Raw genomic sequence first — 18,102 nt, 5'->3', positions numbered from 1 at the left:
ACAAAATCAAGGCTAAATACTCAAGAAGAAGAAAAGTTTTTACATCAAGGAATTAAATCAACATAAGAGAAATTATAAGAAATTGGTCACAAATACATTTAATTTACTAACTAAGTGATCTATAACCATCCAATAAATTAGTTTCTAGTTCCCAAATAGGGTAGTGCAGTAGGAACTCAATGTAAGATGGTGCTAGGAAGGAAAGATTTTAAAACTTGCAAGGAAAATTTAGGGAAAAAAAGAGATTAGGCTTGTAATAGGAATTATTAGGTATCCAATGTGTCAAGGGAGTTGAAATGAGTGCTAAGTACACTGCATATAGACAACATCTTGCGCTTTGCATCTCTGATAGTCACCTGTGGAAACAAGGAAGGAATATTTTCAGATCTTGGTAAAAAAGTTTTTTATTGTATCTCTCATTTGTACAGGATAAAATGACCATGTGGTTTGGCTTTAGAAGGAAAGATTTCCTTTACTTGAAATTCAATGCACTTTTGCATGGGATACTAGAAGCATAGTGCTTGCTTTCTGGGCTCACTTGAGAGTTTTATTTAATTACTTCCCTGATAATGCAGGGACATAGCTATTGGAGGTGACCGTAGCCTCTTTTGTGTCCTTTCTGTGGCATACTGTAGTTTTGATTTTTACTGAAGATCTAAATTTTCCTTTGGTCCTGGGAAATGTGATAGGTGGAAGAAAGCAAAATAGATGTTATGCGGATAAATCTAAAATAAACATCTATCACACAGTTAGATGAGATTGTAAGCAAAAGGACTCAAAATGGTGCCTCCCAACCCAATCTTTCTGAATCTCTCAGGTCTCAATCCCATGACTACATATGTTTAATCCTTCCCCTGTGCCACCAATTCCCCATTAATCTCTCAGAATCAAAACTTGTTCAAATCTCACATACTTCTCACAAATATACTGAAGTATTTAACAGTCCCCATCATCATCCTTCTCTGAACTAAAGATGTGCCTTACAACTCTCAGGAAATTAATCACTTTTCCGTCAAAGCAGCATTACTTCCAACAAATGCAGCATATTTTCATACCCCAAATACAAAATCTCCCATGTTACTAATCTTCCTTTCAGACTCATAAATTTTCTCTCACCCTTTATTAAAATCATCACCCACCCAAACCAATCCCTTTCTAAAAGTGAGCAAAACATACCCATTGCCATGAGACAGAAAGACCTTTTGTGTCTGGTCCAAGTAGTTCTTCTGAATAAATCACTCCAACTGAGTTCTGTCTTAATGTTCATTTTCCATGTAAAATATTTTGCATTTCTTTTAACATATTGCCAGTACTTCTTGGGGATATGTCTTTCCCATCTCAGTGCTGGGAGACAAGTCCCTTTATGATCACATGAGGAAAGTTCATTCAATATACAGAAATACTGAATATTGAATGATGAATACTGAAATAATACTTGGCTTCAGCTGCATGACGAAAGGCAGTGAACCCAATCTGAAACTCTAAAAAAATAGCTTTCCAAACTGTATTGCCATTGTTACTGGCAAACAGACAGTGGGAAAATGATGTGGCTAGCTTTTGAGTGCATTCTTAGTTACCTGAACAGACTCACACTGAGAATTCCTGCTCAAGGAGCATTTTCTAACCATGTGTTTAAGGAAAGTTTATCACAACTCTTATGGTAAGCAATTACTTGCTTAAGATGGACTGATGATACACTCTCATTTATTAAGAGAGAATGTTTTTAATGAACAGTGTGAAGAAAATTGGGCTTAAATCCCACCTTTGCCATTCCCCGTGTTACCTAGGCAACGCTTATATTCTCTTTATATCTGTTTCTTCCTGTGAATATTTACTATAATAATTCTTGGCTAATTCACAGTGGTGTTGTGATGTGAGCACTAATTTATTCACACCTTCATAGCATATTTGGCTAAAAGATGCTATGCAAGTATTAACACCATTATTTTTAATAATATTTGTTTAGGCTATGTTTAAACTTTTCAAACTGATACTATTGATTTTACATTTCCCTTCAGATTTCTCAGACTGACTTATCTAAACAGTAAGGAAGAAAATGATTATGCAGAAGGGCCAAGTATAAGGTTAGCTACATTTAAAAGCAGAAGTTTTAAAAATATCTTGTAAAATTCTGCAAAGCTAGGGAATAGATAGGGGCTTCTGTCAGGTTAGAATGATAAATGAAAGGGCTCTAGTGGCCCTTCTGTTTGTTTAGACCTCTTGTTCCTGCTACAACTCTGCACAAAACTAGCATTGAAGTGCCTACTGTTAAAACATAACATAACCTGACAATGATCAGCCCAGAGGGCTTTTCCAAGAGAAGGCCATATTGTTCTGTGTGGGGAAGTGCTCTAGCATGAGATGGCATGAGATGTCCTGAGACGTGAAGGAAAGCACTGAGTGCGGAAGACTTTCCAGTACATTAGTAGTATACGAAAGGAGCTGACCACTCAGACATTAATATTGCCTTGTCCTAGAGACTGACATATGGGAAAGCACTGCATCAGATTCTCTATAGACAACTTGTTTTCTCCTTGTTTTATAACAACAGGCACAAAGTGCAAAAGACACTAGATTTAACATTGCAGGGCCTAAACACATTTTGTATATAGTTAAGATACTTAACTTTTATATTGTGCAGATGACTGAACAATTACAGATCCCATTATTTTTTTACTATGCACTATTTGTAAAGCCACTAAAGAATGTTTACCTTGGGAACAGCTTTAACATTAAGCATGTTATATACCAACTAGACCATTTGTAGTTAAGCAGTTTTCTGCTAATGGCTCTAAAGTACTCTGTTTTCGACTCCAGAGGATTTTTAAATGTCATGAAAGAGACTGGGTTTTATGATACATTTAAGATCTTTATTCAAGTAAAGAAAGCAGCCTGATACTGTGTTGAAAACAAAATAAGAATGAAAGAAAATTTTCATTAAATGTAATGCAAAAAGAATAACAGATGTCTTCAAAAACTCTACATAAAAATTTAAGAAATGTTACTCTGATATTTTTTATTTATTTTTCTTTTTTCTTTCTTTCCCCTTGTTTTTGTCTATGTAGAATATTGACATAATCAAGTTGTCTACTTGTGCATATCTATTTGTGCAGTGTAAAGAAGCAGTGAGCATTGTATTACTTGATAACTTTGTGGAAATTCATCATGTACAAGCCTCTCCAGTTTGCACAGGTGGTTTTCAAGTATGCCTGAATTTCACCAAAGTTTGTACATCTCAGGGAAGATTATGCTGGGGCCAGCAGGTTTTCACAGCTTGATCATTTGGCTGTATCACTTATTTACTACAGCTTTTTTTTTTTATGCCAACTCTAAACGAAAGAACTGGAATGGGTCCACACAGGTAACACCTGAGAGATAGCTCTAGTACTTCCCCAAACAGAACAAGAGTCTCTTTTGCTTTTGAGATGAACAAACGTACACCAAGTTGCCTCTGACTTGTAATAGCTCAAGGTTGTTATGGTTGGGAAAAAAAATCGTATATGGGAGAGGAACAAAAACTGAGCTGTGATGAGAGACAAGTACTCTTGTCCCACTCAGCATGAGGCAGAAGCAAGTATGTCTAAAAACTGTTTGACCCTCACAATCCTCAAGCCTTATGACACAGGAGATACTTGACTGATATGCACATGGCAAAATGATTAGGGAAAAAAAAGAAAAGCTAGTCTTCAGAAGAATGCTGGGGTTTAGCGGTTGCTCTTGTTTCCTTTTTTTTTATTATTGAGAAGACTGATTTAAAGTTGAAACACCATCAATTTTATTTTATGGTTAATTTCCTGTTGATTCACACTAACACAAGCTTAGCATCACTGTTGGCTAATATGACATTAGTGGAGACGAATATTTTTTTCAGATCCATATACAATGGTTGAATGTGATCAGTACTCAAAAAATATTTTCGTGAATATTGTCTTATATTTCTTTGGGAAATCAAGCTAGGAGAAAAAAATACCACCTATCTGTAGAACTATGAAGACATCTTCTCTTATGCTGACAGTCCTCAAAAAGAATTTAATTTTTAAAGAAATCCTTGTAAGCAACATAATTTTCTCACATATAATGAATATTCCCTCTGCTATTCACTAGATGAACCCATGCAGTCAGACATACAGTGAAAGGATCCAAGATGCAGAGAAATTAGCAATAGAAAGAAATCAGAAAATCAACCTTTATGCATTTATTAGACTGCTGCACATTCCCTCCAGTTTCAAGCTCTGCATGAGCATATGTTTTCTCTTTTTTTGTTTTCTAGAAAACACTCAAGGGGCTTCTCTGAAAATAGCAGGAGATGACAGGTTGAGTTTGCCAACACTTCCCTGTGCAGGTGCTTCGTTCAGTTCGTGGACACTAAGCTACATGAGTGATTCCTTCTGTTTACAACTATGATACAACAGCACAAACTCAAGGAAAGTATCTGTGCCACTGCTGGTTTTCCCCAACGTCTTAGAAAATGATTAAATGTTCCCACTGAAGCAGATAATGAGGAACTCTGTGGGAAAAGAGGCTTTTTTTTTTTCTGCATTTGCATGCAGATTGTTTGAGATGCCAAGAATATGATTATTAATGTACATGTAAATATTCTTGATTCACACAACATTTTTCAGGAATCAGTCCTAACTCAGATGTTGAAATCATGACCACTTATCAGCAGGTGGTGACTAGGTGATTATCTGCTAATTATAGTTCTAAATGTAATTTTATTAATTGTAGCTTGATACAAGCTAGAAGGTGTTTAGCAAACATATCTCAGTGTTGGAAATTATAATAGAGGGACATGACTAATTTCTAACTCTTGGTGTCTAGATTTTAAGGGTTGACATAACAGGGACCCTAAGGTGTGCAAGCCATACCTAGGGATCCCTCTGCTCCTTGTGGTACACTTTCACTTTCTGTCTAGAAAGTCTGGGCAGTGTCATTTTCTTCTGCTTTGTAAAAGCCACATTAAGAATGTACAGTAAAATAAAGTGTTACCATGTCAAAGATCTGACCACTGGCCCTTTGGAAATGCTGCATAAAACTTAGGATTATTACAGCAGCTCTTAACGTTAATGCTCAATCTTATTTTCCCCTATTGCAATTAAACGTCAAGATCCAATAAGCAATCAGGAGGACTGGCAAAAAGTGTTTTCTTGATAACTACATTTTATATAGGTAATTAAATATGCATTGTAACAGGGCTAAAAACATAGGTTATTGCTTGTTGGCATCCTAAACAATCGGGTGGTGAGTCCTGCACCAGTGCATATTTAATGATGTTGAGCATAGTGGAACAGAGGCGATGGGAGGATATGACAAACAGGCAGACTTCCTGGAATACGCTATTTGGTGTTGATGAGGCACTTCACAGAGGCATGCCTGCTGAAGCAAAGTAGGGATTTGAGCTCTGGCCTCCCGCATAGTGGGTCTGTATTTTAACAACCAGGGTACTGTAAATAATGGGAATGCTTCCCTCGGGGGTACCTTGTGGGACAGAGCTCATCAGACCCTTGCACAGAAATACAGGAAAAGATGACTGAGTATTCCAGATGGTTGTAATATTCTGAATCGGATGAAAAGGCTGGTTTGAACCTCAGGCATGTTGGGCCTTATTTTGCTTCATTTAAAAATACTTTACCTTAAAGGTTCTAGGATTTGGCTACAGGACACTTGGATTTCAACAGCTTCCTTGTCATGCTCTGCAAGTTGAAGGTGAATTCTGGAAACAGTCTTTTGTTTGAATTGGTTTGCAAAAGTAGATTTATTCCTGAAGATAGTTTTCTTCTGAATCTTCTTGTTTAGGAACAGTCCTGGTAACTTTCTCACCATAAGTGCACTTTTCTGCTTATATATGTCCTTCTTTGATGTTTTTCTATATTTAGCAATATGTAAAGAAGACTGAAAAGGTAATGGTCAAACACCTTTCTACAGGAGTCATTCTTCTTATGTTGACTAAATAATAACCCATCAGTTTTAGTCAAAAAAATACAAAATTGATCTCACCTTAACTTGGCCTCGCAGACCTATTAAAACTGAAAGTGTGATCTAGAGGGGATTCTAGTGCATTATGAGCATCATTTTAAAGCAAATAAGCATACACTGCAGGAAGTTATGGTAGACTAGTCACAGGACCATGCTAAAAGGAAGATAACTTGAATCTTTACTGATGAGGGCAGAATTAGAGTGAAGAGCAGTTACATAGATGTGCCAGTAAACCTAAATTAGCCCGCATCTATAATTGGGTAGAAGAATCTCATCCAGGTATCAGAAACTGCTGTGGATCTTTGTAAACTGGGTAAATTTTGAAAACAGAATAGCTCAGACACAAGAAATATTACATATCACTGTTCCAAAATGTTGTGGAAGAGTCACATGTACTGAAGTGTTTTACTACGATTGAGTAACCTTCTGTGAGTAACATTCCAATATGAGAAAGTGATAATTTCTATGCTGAAGGGTTTAAACTTATTGTAGCCAGGATTTTTATGAGAAAAAGGAAAGGAAGAAAGATTGTAAAATAGGTGGTGTGGTATTAAAAACCTCTCACTTTAAAGGTCAGGTCATAACAGGAAAAGAATTCTTACAGTAGGTCACTACTTCCTGTAACACGTATTCTTCAGTAAAGAAATAGTGTTTGGAAATCATGTGGGTACTAAACTATTGGAATAACAATGTTGTTTCAATATAAATTGCTCTAACAAAATGGGAAATAAGAGTTTTGCCTTCCACTTCTGACCCCAATATTTCTTCATCTTCACTGCACGTATTTAACAACAACGCTGAGAATCAGATTGTTGAGCAAAGCTATTCAGTGGTCAAATGTATGTTGTCAGAGAGTTCATGAAAAAGTCATTAGCTCTCCTCCCCTCCTCTTTCACTGTCAGGCAGAATCATGTCATAAATACAGCCACTTGTCTAGCAGGATATCAATCTATCCAGGTATCACCCACTTCCTGTCTCTGGCCATATGTTTCTGTTATTTATGTCAAGAAAATAGCATTTACACAACCGCTGCTAGTTGTTTACAGAAGTTTAACTCCTGTGATATAGTCCCACTTGTGTTGCATGCTTTTAGCCCATAGATAATACATGAGATTGTACATTTTAAAATATGCTACCACATGCATGATAGAATAAACACAGAACTGAACTGACAGCACCATCTGCCAAACACAGTTGATGTCAGGGGAATGGTCTCTGCACAATATTCCGCTGCTCCCCCAAGAGATAAGGCTATTTTTTCTCATGGTATAACTACACTAAATTCAACTTGTTCATTTAGTACTCAAATTGTTAAAAATCTCAGAAGCAGAAGGAACTCAGGCCTCCTAAGACCACTGCAGAGGAATAGTGGAAATTGAACAATTGTCACATAGGTTTTTCTTGTTCTTACCACTAGTCACATTCTTGTTTACATACTTATACCAGAAATAAACCTGCAAGCAATGTATACATGACACCTAGATACTCAGTGCTCTGAAGTCATGGAAAATTCATAACATTAATCTTTAAATGGCCCATCTGAAAATTATATAGGGCAATCTGCTTTTGGATGCAGTCTAGCTGTTTGCGGGGAGACATTAGCAATAGTTGCAATTTTTCCCTGTTAGAAATCTTCAATATTCATAGTCATTAACAAAAAAAAAAAGGAAAAGGTGATGCTTAACTTTGTTTCCTTTTAATATTTTAAAATTCATAAACATTAGTTTGTTCATTTGGACTCATATTCATTCTCAAGAACTGGCTTTATTATTGTATTGTTGCCTAGAGATAGCTGCTAAGATTAAGAGGGGAAAATGCTTTTGCATGTCCTACAGCAGCAGGAAACTCAAAGCTTGAAGGTCCCAACATGTATGACAACCATCATTTACAAGGAAATGAAACAGTCTGCAACAAGTTTCTGAGGGAGTGTGTTTCCGCCTTCCAAACACCACCCCCTACAGTGTTAATACACACAAGTAATCAATGTTGTTACCATATCAGGCTGGCTAGAAGCTAGAAGGCTGTTTCTTGGAATGTATTTACAATGACAGTTGTCCACATCTCACTCTGTGATAATCTTATAAATTTAGGTATTTAGAATAGCTCATAGTTGTCTCTATCATAGACTTGGATTTCCCTGTGCATATTCCTTATGCCACCTATGTGTGGGCCCATGCAGCCAGGACACATAAAGGTCCTGGAGAAACTGTGACTGTCAGTCTCCTAGTGGATACTTTCATGCTCATGTATAATACCTCTTGTGTTCTGGCTGCATCCAGTTCCTTTTGTTTCCATGAGTTAGGGGTGCCATGCATGTTTGGTACATTTCAGAAATGCCTGGGCAAAAATGTAAGTCCTCCTGGCAAACAGAGGTTTGGCCTGTCCACAGAGGAGCTTGGAACTCTGTTTCCAAATCCTAGGTTTGCCTGATAGGAGCTACTTCGCTCACATTGGGAATGCTGGATTTCCTGTAGTCATGGGATTGTGGACTTTGTTTCTGACGAGGTGTCTTATCCCAGACCTGATGAAACACTTCTTAATGAAAATGTTTTCAGAAAGGTTCCAGAGAAAAGTTTTAGTTCGGATGAATCAGCTTTTTATCACAATTAACTTTTACTGAGGAATTCCTGACCATCCCTACTTACTGGCATCCAAATTTCCATTTTGCACAGTGAAATCACATTGGTTCTGCTATTGTCAAGGCCTTCTCTTACTGCAGATGGATGTGGAACAAGATTTGTGCTGTTCTATATTACTATTTGATGTAACATAAATATATTTTAATGTCATATTTTCTTTACTGTTAGGTACTCCTTGCTATTTAATGTAAGTGTTTTATTACATCAGTACTAAATACGTTTGTAAGGAGATAGTAAGTGAAGACATAAGCAGCTTTATTGTGATTCATTATTATATTTTTGCTGCATTATTTGTAAAACAAGATATCTTTGAAACATGCTCCTCTAAGAAAGCCCCAGAGAAACCAAGATTTTCTTGTTTCCTCACAGATATGATTTAATTTGAAAATGAAAATAAAGTTAAATCATCATGTTCTCACATTAAAAAGTTGTAAAATTTGCATATTTTCATCAATTTATAAATATATGTATTTTTTGAGCATTTTGAACATGAATATAGTTAAGAATTTTACAACTTAAAAAGGAATTTTGCCATAATTTGGTACCACATTATCTTTTTCATCAACTTCTTCCTTTTTTACCATTTATATAGAGGCAACTTTGGATGAGAACTAAGTAGAATACAGATTAAATTGTGACTTGCCACTATGACTAATCAGTATGATTATAGGGAATTACTTGGTGTACGATTTTTCAAATTATGTAGTTCCCTAACCGAATCAATAATATTAATAAAGAACTGTTGAAGTAGACATTCACTTCAGAAATATTTGTGAAACCACTGTGCTTTTAGATTAACTTTCCTTAATACTGACCTGTATTGCTGAACAATATTTCTGGTTTTGTTCACTTGAGCGTATTCGTTATTAACAAACTGGAAAGTTGTATTTAATATCTATCAAAATTTTGATCTCTTTTGAGTTTTTTTTCTACTAATAGAAACTTTTAAATCCCTAATTTTCATGCTAGCTGTGTTCATTGTTTTACTTCTCATTAAAATTCAAACTAGCAAGACTTACATTCACATTTGCTGCCTACTTGTGAGTCCTATAATTTTAGGATTGCCAAATTTCAGTATTTTCTTGCCTTTGCAGTGGCAAATAACATTCTATTTGTTTGGTTTTTTTCTCTCTTGTCCCTATATAACAACAGGAATTTCACAGGTCTGAAAGCAAAACCCAACTTATTTGTAGCTGGCACAGTACAGGAAAACAGATCACGTAAACAGTAAGGTTTCTAATCTTGTCACATCTTGACTTGGACTTTTGGGTACAATACTATTTTTATACCTACACACATGCAGTGAATTTACCAATTATATATACATATATATGTGTATGTGTGCGTGTGTGCATTTGCAAACCGACTACATGATACTCCATAACATTAGTGCCTTGGCTCTGGAGCCATACTGTTTGGTTTTGTACTTCTGATTATGGTTAAAATAGATATTTTTATAGGTAGCTTCATCTGACAGTTAGTGGATACTTTCAGAACAGTCCAAGTGGTGCATTAAGAGAAGGTCAATGGTGTATACTCTGAATTTGGTGTTTACACCAGGTTACAAAACCACATTATTGATATATTCAGTGATATCTGAGTTCCTTATGTAGGTGACATTATACATCTAAACATCGAAGTGATGTTAAATAGTTGTTACTAAGAAAGCAATTTACCTCCTGATCCTGTCACTCCTATGGATTTAAATCATCTGCTAAAACTAACTGGAGTTCTACATAAGCAAGGAATAAAAGATATAAGTTCTTATCAAACAAACAAATTCCTCTTCACAAGCTTTTCAACTATATTTTTGGGTACTCAAAATTGAGTACCCAATAAGTAAATCAATAAGATTACATCTCAGTAGAAACAGATTTCTCAGTAGATCACAGATTCAAATACACATTTAAAATGTAGCTGAAACCTCAAATTACAACCTACCTGAACTCAGCTTTAAACATGATAGAATTTGAAATGCAATCTTACTGTTGAAAGGGAAAAAATACAGTAATAGGGAAAAAGATCAGTGCAAAAGATGACATCTTCTCATAAATTAGAATTTTGAGGAATTAATTTTTTAGAATTAATTATTATATCTAATAATAATTAGATATAATATCTGGTAGGTCAAAGTTTTTTCCTTTTGTATTTTCTGTGAAACATATTTTTTTTTGTCTGAGGGGGGGATGAGGGGGTGGGATAACTGAGATTTGATTGTTCAGGGGTTTTTTTGAAAAATCACTTTTGTGAAAGCTGTAGCATTTGTTTTAGAGCAGAGATTTCTGGGTTTTTACTGGTTTAGCATGAAGTCACAGAAAATGTAGAATTTCAGAAAAGTGCAGGTTGAAGGGAACGTCTCTTCCAGTCTCCTACACCAGGCAGAGCAAGTTTTAGATTTTGGTAAGTTTGTTCAGGATCTTGTATGAGCCCTGGATGAGAATAATGTAAAGCTCATCAACTTCTTCCAATAGTGAACTAACATCACTGTGAACTCTCTTCTACTTGCATCTAATTGGGATTTTATATGTTGAACAATCTAAGTGTTGCCTCTTGTCATTTTGCTGTGCATCTCAGGGAAATGCCTGTTTTTGCTGTCCCCATAAGTTTTGTACTTCCTACTTAAGAAAATGGAAGACATCAATTATATCTCCCCTTATTAACATTTCCTTTTGTAGGTTAAACAAATGCACTGCCTTGTATTTCTGCCTGTATTTTGTGGGCTCCAACCCAAGGCAAACAAACAAAGAGTTTCAAGAAGTTTACATACAGGTACAAATGGACGCACGTACTCCCATTTTTCATCTTGTTTTTTCTTAACATTGATCCAGGTTTGGAAAGATATGCAAAAAGTAGTGAAGTTGTTGAGGTTATTTTTGCTGTTCTTCCCTGCCATTTTTCCAAAGCTGAAGAAAGTGGAAGTCACAGAAAAATGTAAGAAGATAGAGTGTGAGACAGAGAAGGGGGGGATTGGCCTCGTTTGTTTTGTAAGGCCTGAATCTGAAATGGAGGAAAAGAAATCAGTGGAAGAGAAACAAAAAAATCCATCTGATTTTGAATTTCCTATTTTAAAAATGTAATTTAAATTGGATTTAAAAAAACCCATTGAATTCTGGTGACCTGGGATTTCTGTGGATCTTTTGATTTTGTATATCTTGCATATATATGAACTGATGTTTCCGTGGCTCCTCTTTTCTCAGGAAACGGGGTTCCCATGTTGGCTGACTTCCCTTTATACTTAAGACTACCCCACTTTACAAGAAGAATAGTAGCAGAAATGGAATTATTTAAGAAGCAGTCATAATTATGATTATCACAAGGGAAGGCCACATAGGACAGCTGTTGTTGCTCTAGAATGGTCCAGCTTGACCCCAAATTCCAACTGAGTTTGGCCATACAGAACTGACAAAGAGGAAAGTCACCATAGCAGAGCAGAGATGGATACTGAAATGGAAGAATACTTGTATTTTAGGGAACTTATGAGTCTTTCCATTTCTGCATTTTGGTTTGTTTTGTTGTGTTTTTTTTGTAAAACTTTGGTTTTCCCCATCTTTTTTAATGAAACAGTGCAGAAACCTAACACTGTACGCAGGAAAATAGCCTTATACTTACTTGATTTAGAATCATGGCACTAAAAGTACACTTGTAAGTTGTTTAACTGCAAGAACTGTGTGTTAAAATGTTGGTTGCTGTGGGAACCCTGCAGAGAGATCAGTGGGTGGGATCTAATCACGATGTGTTCAACCATTTTGCTGGTTTGGTTTATTTAGATAAAACTTTAACTGGTACATCTGAATCCATTATTCAAACTCATTATCCATCTACTTTCTTTCAGGGCGTAGAACTGAGCATGTAAATGGTTCTAAGTAGGCTTCTTTATTATTTTAAATTAAATATATTTTAATAATGCCATAATATATCACACCAAGTTGTTGTTGTAGAGAAAATACAGGATTACAAGCTCAGGTCAGAAATCTCCTTGTTTGTTCTTTTCTCTTTTGTGAAGACAGGGTAGGACACTGGGAATATTGTGTTTTGTACCTTCATTTTAATTACAAAATTGATTTTAAACGATATTTTCATAAGTAAAAGCCAAAGTTGAACTCCATAAGCTCTTTTTAAAGCTTCTAAGTCAGTACGGTGATGTCTTGAACCACACATTTGAAGAAAAAACTGCCCCATACATCTTGTTGAGACATTATTATACAAACCTAGCAACAGCAATGTTTTATTCATCTTTAAAGCATATAAAAAACATGACAGTCACAGGCCTGTGCAATGTCTATATGTGTTCTATGAAGAAAGACCAGACTTCTGGGATTCAGGGGGCAAGTCAAAATTTTTCTTCTGCATTTTCCTTTAACATTTAAGCACACCTTTTTCTGTCTATTTTGCAGTATAATATTAAGACATTTGTAAATAAAACTCAGAGGATAATTTACTTCCTAAACACCATATTCAACAGATAGATGAAAACAGCTGAAAGTTGTATTAATGTCTTTATTTCCTCTGGAAACTTGACCAGTAATACCTAGAGGGGGCTCAATGGATATGGACTAAAATAAAATAAAACTTGATGTTACTCTAGTTGATCGGACACCAATCTTAGAAGTTTTTGAAAAAAATCTTGTCAACGGAAAAGAAAATAAAACAATGACCCTAAGAATTTTCTTTCCCAGTGGTAAACAGGTATTTTTGACTTTTCAGATTTTACAGTCCAGTCCATTTGCTTTGCTGTTACTGAGATTTGCATATTTATGGATCAGGGTGATTTCCGGCACTCCCTAATGAGGAGGTTCCACTGAGATTATGCTGTTTCCAGATTCTCCTCAAATTCCAAAAATTTCACTACTAGTTTCTACCAGTCTCAAGTCTCGGTACTTAACTCCAAATCGGTACCCCTCTGTCTGCTCCTCCTGTAATTCCGGTTCTTCAGCATTCTCTTTCCCTTCTCAGCCTTAGGGAGTACCATGCATTTCACAGCAGGACCACACTAAAAAGGGTGAGAAAATAGGGTAGGCAGTCGGGAAAGGCTGAGATTTAGCAAAACTGAATATGTAGCCCTGGGCCTTATTTACTTAACTCCATTTACCCTTTCCTGAATACTCAATTATTAATTTCCTTCTGGACTTTCCTTTTATGATTTTGGTCCCTTGATGTCAGGGTGAATAATTACAGTGAAAGCTGTTCACTGCCTCAGCTTGTTCATGATGCAACATGACTAGAACAGATAACCTGAGAAATTCTAACACTGGAAAGTTGCAAAGAGATGTTCAGAAACATGTTTCTTAGCTAAAGTATATTTTCACAGAGATCACAAAGAGTGTATTTTTGTTGTAGATCATCAAGTCTAGTAAATTTCAGCTACAAATATTCCTAGATTAAAGATTGTCTGCAAAAAAAAATCAGTTTCTTGAAGATTTATGGCACAGAAAAATTTAAACCCATCAATTAGAAGAAAATATCCTAAGTAACTCAACCCAAGATTTTAAAAGTAGAAGTGTCCAGCGACCTGAATTAATTTTTACTAATTGATGTCATCTGGAAATATTGTAATTTCTCCCCTCACGAACTGCCAAGAAAATAACCCGCTGTAGTGGGTTGACCCTGGCTGGATGCCAGATACTCACTAAAGCCACTCTCTCACTCCCCTCTGCAATTGGACAGAGGAGAGAAAATATAATGAAGCATTCATAAGCTGAGATAAGGACTGGGAGAGATCACTTAATGATCATCATCAAGGGCAAAACAGACTCAAAATGGAGATATTAATTAAATTTATTTTTAACAGAATCAGAGCAGGAGAATGAGAAGCAAAATAAATCTTAAAAACACCTTCCTCCCACTCCTTCCTCCTTCCAGGTTCTACCTTTTCCCCCATCAGCAGCACAGGGAGACAGGGAATGAGGGTTTCAGTCAGTTGTTTCTGTTGCTGCTCAGAGAGAGGACTCCTTCCCCTGTTCCAGTATAGGGTCCCTCCCACAGGCAACAGTTCTGCACAAACTTCTGCCACGTGGGTCACTTCTCCACGGGGTGCAGTTCCTTCAGGCACAGGCTGCTCCAGCCTGGGTTCTCCACAGGGCCACAAGTCCTACCAGGAAAACCAGCTCCAGTGTGGGCTCCTCTCCTCATGGGTCAGCAGATCCCTGCCAGGACCCTGCTCCAGCATGTGCCTCCCATGGGATCAGAGCCTCCTTTGGGCATTCACCTCCTCTGGAATGGGCTCCTCCATGGGCTGCAGTTGAATCCCTGCACTCCCGTGATCCTCCATGGGCTGCTTCACCGTGGTCTGCACCAGGGACTACAGGGGAACCTCAGCTCTGGTGCCTGGAGCACCTTCTCCCCCTCCTTCTCTACTGATCTCAGTGTCTGTAGAGTTGTTCACATGTTCACACTCTGCTCTTCTCTGGCTGCAGTTTTCTTTTGCCCCCCAACTTTTTTGTTCTCCTTCTTAAATATATTACCACAGAGTCATTACTCTCATTCCTGATTGGCTCAGCCTTGGCCAGAAGCAGGTCCATCCTGGAGCCAGCTGGCATTGGCTTTTCAGGACATGGTAGTGGCTTCTCACAGAAGCCACCCTTGTTGCCGCTTTGCCACCAAAACCTGGACACACAAACCCAATACACCAACATTGACCATAAACATAGATTCAGAATTATTTTTTCTTTTTATTTGGTATGTGGTTTATGAGGTTTAAATAGCAGGTTGAAATCCTACCTACCTTTAAATATTTTTATCAGATGCAAAGATGGCAGCAAAAAAGACTACACTGGGGAGATCTATTGGGTTTTAGTAAGCACATATGAGAAAGAGCTGCCAAAAGTGAATGAGATTTTCATTTTCTTTGTGGATGACAAGAAGACCATATCTGACCAACATATCGTCTATTCGATTAGAGATTTTGTCCCTCATTGTCATTGTTTAGGAAAGGTGCTCCTGCTCCCCTCCCCCCACTGCCTACAGTGGGAGAGACAACAGGCAGAGATTACAGGCTGAGATAAGAACAATTTATGGGAAACAGCAATGAGATAAGAAAATGAACAGCAACAGCAACAATACTAATAACAACAGGATACAATAGAGAGGGTGTTTTATATACAAAATGCTCCCTGACCCGATGGGGTACAACTCCCAGAACTCCGAGACAATGAACAAAATGGTGGCCTGACTCTCTGCACACACTTTTACCCCATCACAAGCCACGGTCTCCTTTCTTCTTGGAAGTGAGAGTCCCTTACTTCCGCCCCTCATCAATGAGGTGAGGTGGTATAGAATAACAACCAAATGGCTTCAGGCTGAACCCCCTCACTGTTACTGTGAAAAATTAACCCTATTCTTAGCTGAAATCAGGGCATTATCCACCCCCTATTCTATACCATGTACACCATGGCCAGATCCTACACCTTCCAACTAGGTATATATGAGGAAAATACATGCCCCTGATGCTGGATGGACAAGAAGCCTCATGGCAAGGGGTATGCGAAATGCTGAGGCACAACCTGACTTCAAAAGTGTCAGGTCCCTGAATCAGTGGAAAAGTCCCATTCCTAGAGGAAGACATGTACAGGTTGAGGACTGACCATCTGGTAAACAGTTTTGCAGAAAAGGCCCTGAAGGTGCAGTGGATACCTAGTGAAAAAGGAATCACCAGTGTGGCCTTGTGACAAATGTGGCCAGCAGTGCTCAGGGCTGCAAATATTGACAACAGGTTGCGGGAGGTGATCCCACCCCTCTACTCAGCACTGATAAGAGCTCATCTGTTTCCAGAGTCCTAGTTAAGACAAAGAACTTGTTGTGGTTTGCACCGATCAGCTAATTGTGTGAAATAGTCCGCCTCGAAACTATGAAAGTGACATAATTGTTCTCTAAAGTAGTTTTTTGTATCATAATTTGGTAAAACAAAATATATCTATACGAAGGATGAAATTATTCATTACCATCTTCGGCTACCTAAGGGTTCTGGATGAGGCTCCTATTCGGATCAACTGAGAGACAGAGACAGAAATTGAGTCATTCCACCAGTTTTAGGCATGTGTCTCAGAATGGGATAAATCACCTTCTATTTATACCTTTCTCTTCATGCTTGAAAAAGAAGTCTAGAAAAATGGTTAAAACTATATGCACTGCTTTTACATGACTAAAGTAGGTGAAATTGATTACAAACTGAGTGTTTATACTAATTAAACCTAATTTATTTGGGGTTTATTTTTTTGTTTATTTTTAATAAAATGGAGCAAATTCCAGTAATGTCTGAAAAAGTAACATCTGCTCATAATATTTATCTAGTTATTGATCCATCCAAGTTACTGATTTATGGTTTGGATACTACAAATAGAAGATGTAAACTAATCACAAAAATATTAATTCTGATCTCTAATCCATCCTTACTAAGGTCTTTCTCAAGTAATGCCTCTTTAAAAGTGTTGTCTGCCCACCCCCTTATTTAAGGCTTCCTTCTTAAGAAATAGATGTGTGTAAAAACGTAACATAATTTTGCTTTCTGGAAATAACACTATACATCGAGGTCTCATTGAAATAACACACATTGAATAAGGAGGAATTATAGTATAGTTTTCAGTATTGTGTTTCATTAAAAAAAATAAATATGAGCCAGGCCAGGCAAGAACACTTTTGAAAAATTAGGTCACAAAATCCACATAAATAACAAAAGTTAGAGTATCCTTCTGGGAAAGGGTTTGAGAAGGCTGCAACAGAAATTTGTGTAAACCAAATCTTATTTAGCATCTTCAATAATGATCTGAAAGAGGCAGGAGGTAAAATATTAATGAAATACATTGACACAACTAGATCCTGGGGACTGTCAAAAGCCAGGTAAGAATGCTAAGAGAAGTTAGAGAACATCAAATCAAAATGTTGTCCATACAGTGCTATCTAAGCATCAGGTAGGAGAGCAAAATGCACTTAAGAAGAAATGAAGCAAATCATTGTATATCTAAAGAAATTGGTGAACTAATCCATGGTACAGTCAACAACATAACACTGCAAGACAGCAAAATTACTTTTTTGATATTTGTTGAACAGTGACATAGGATTACATTTGAGCTCAGTCTTTCTATAGAAATATGTGGTCTGTTCTTGGCTCTTCTAAGTTCCTGGCCACAAGGATACTTTTTGGCAGTAGGTTTCACAGACAATCTATGAATTTAGTGGAGAGTTAATTTGTTTTAAAATGGATGCTTTATAATTTTATTGAAGACCTAATTTTTATTTTGAGAAAATAAAAACAGATCTTTCTACTCATCCTTCAAATTATCTCTTTTGAACTGAGATGATATTCAATAGGTGGTGGCTTGGTTATTTTTTGGAAAAGTGATTGATAATACAAAATATTTCTACCTTCAGTGAAACCCTTTGTGTTTAAAATGGAAAAGAACAGTTGTATTTTCCCAGAATAAGGAAAAACATGAGGGAAAAAAGAGATGGAACAAGACTCACGAGACAAATTCTTCAAATCTGCAGATAGTGT

The sequence above is a fragment of the Manacus candei genome, unplaced genomic scaffold, assembly GCF_025592945.1.
Source record: "Manacus candei isolate 608988 ecotype Guabito, Panama unplaced genomic scaffold, ASM2559294v1 h1tg000088l, whole genome shotgun sequence".
Classification (NCBI taxonomy): Eukaryota; Metazoa; Chordata; class Aves; order Passeriformes; family Pipridae; genus Manacus; species Manacus candei.
The sequence above is the reverse complement of the archived record's forward strand: the minus strand, read 5'-3'. Positions refer to the sequence as shown.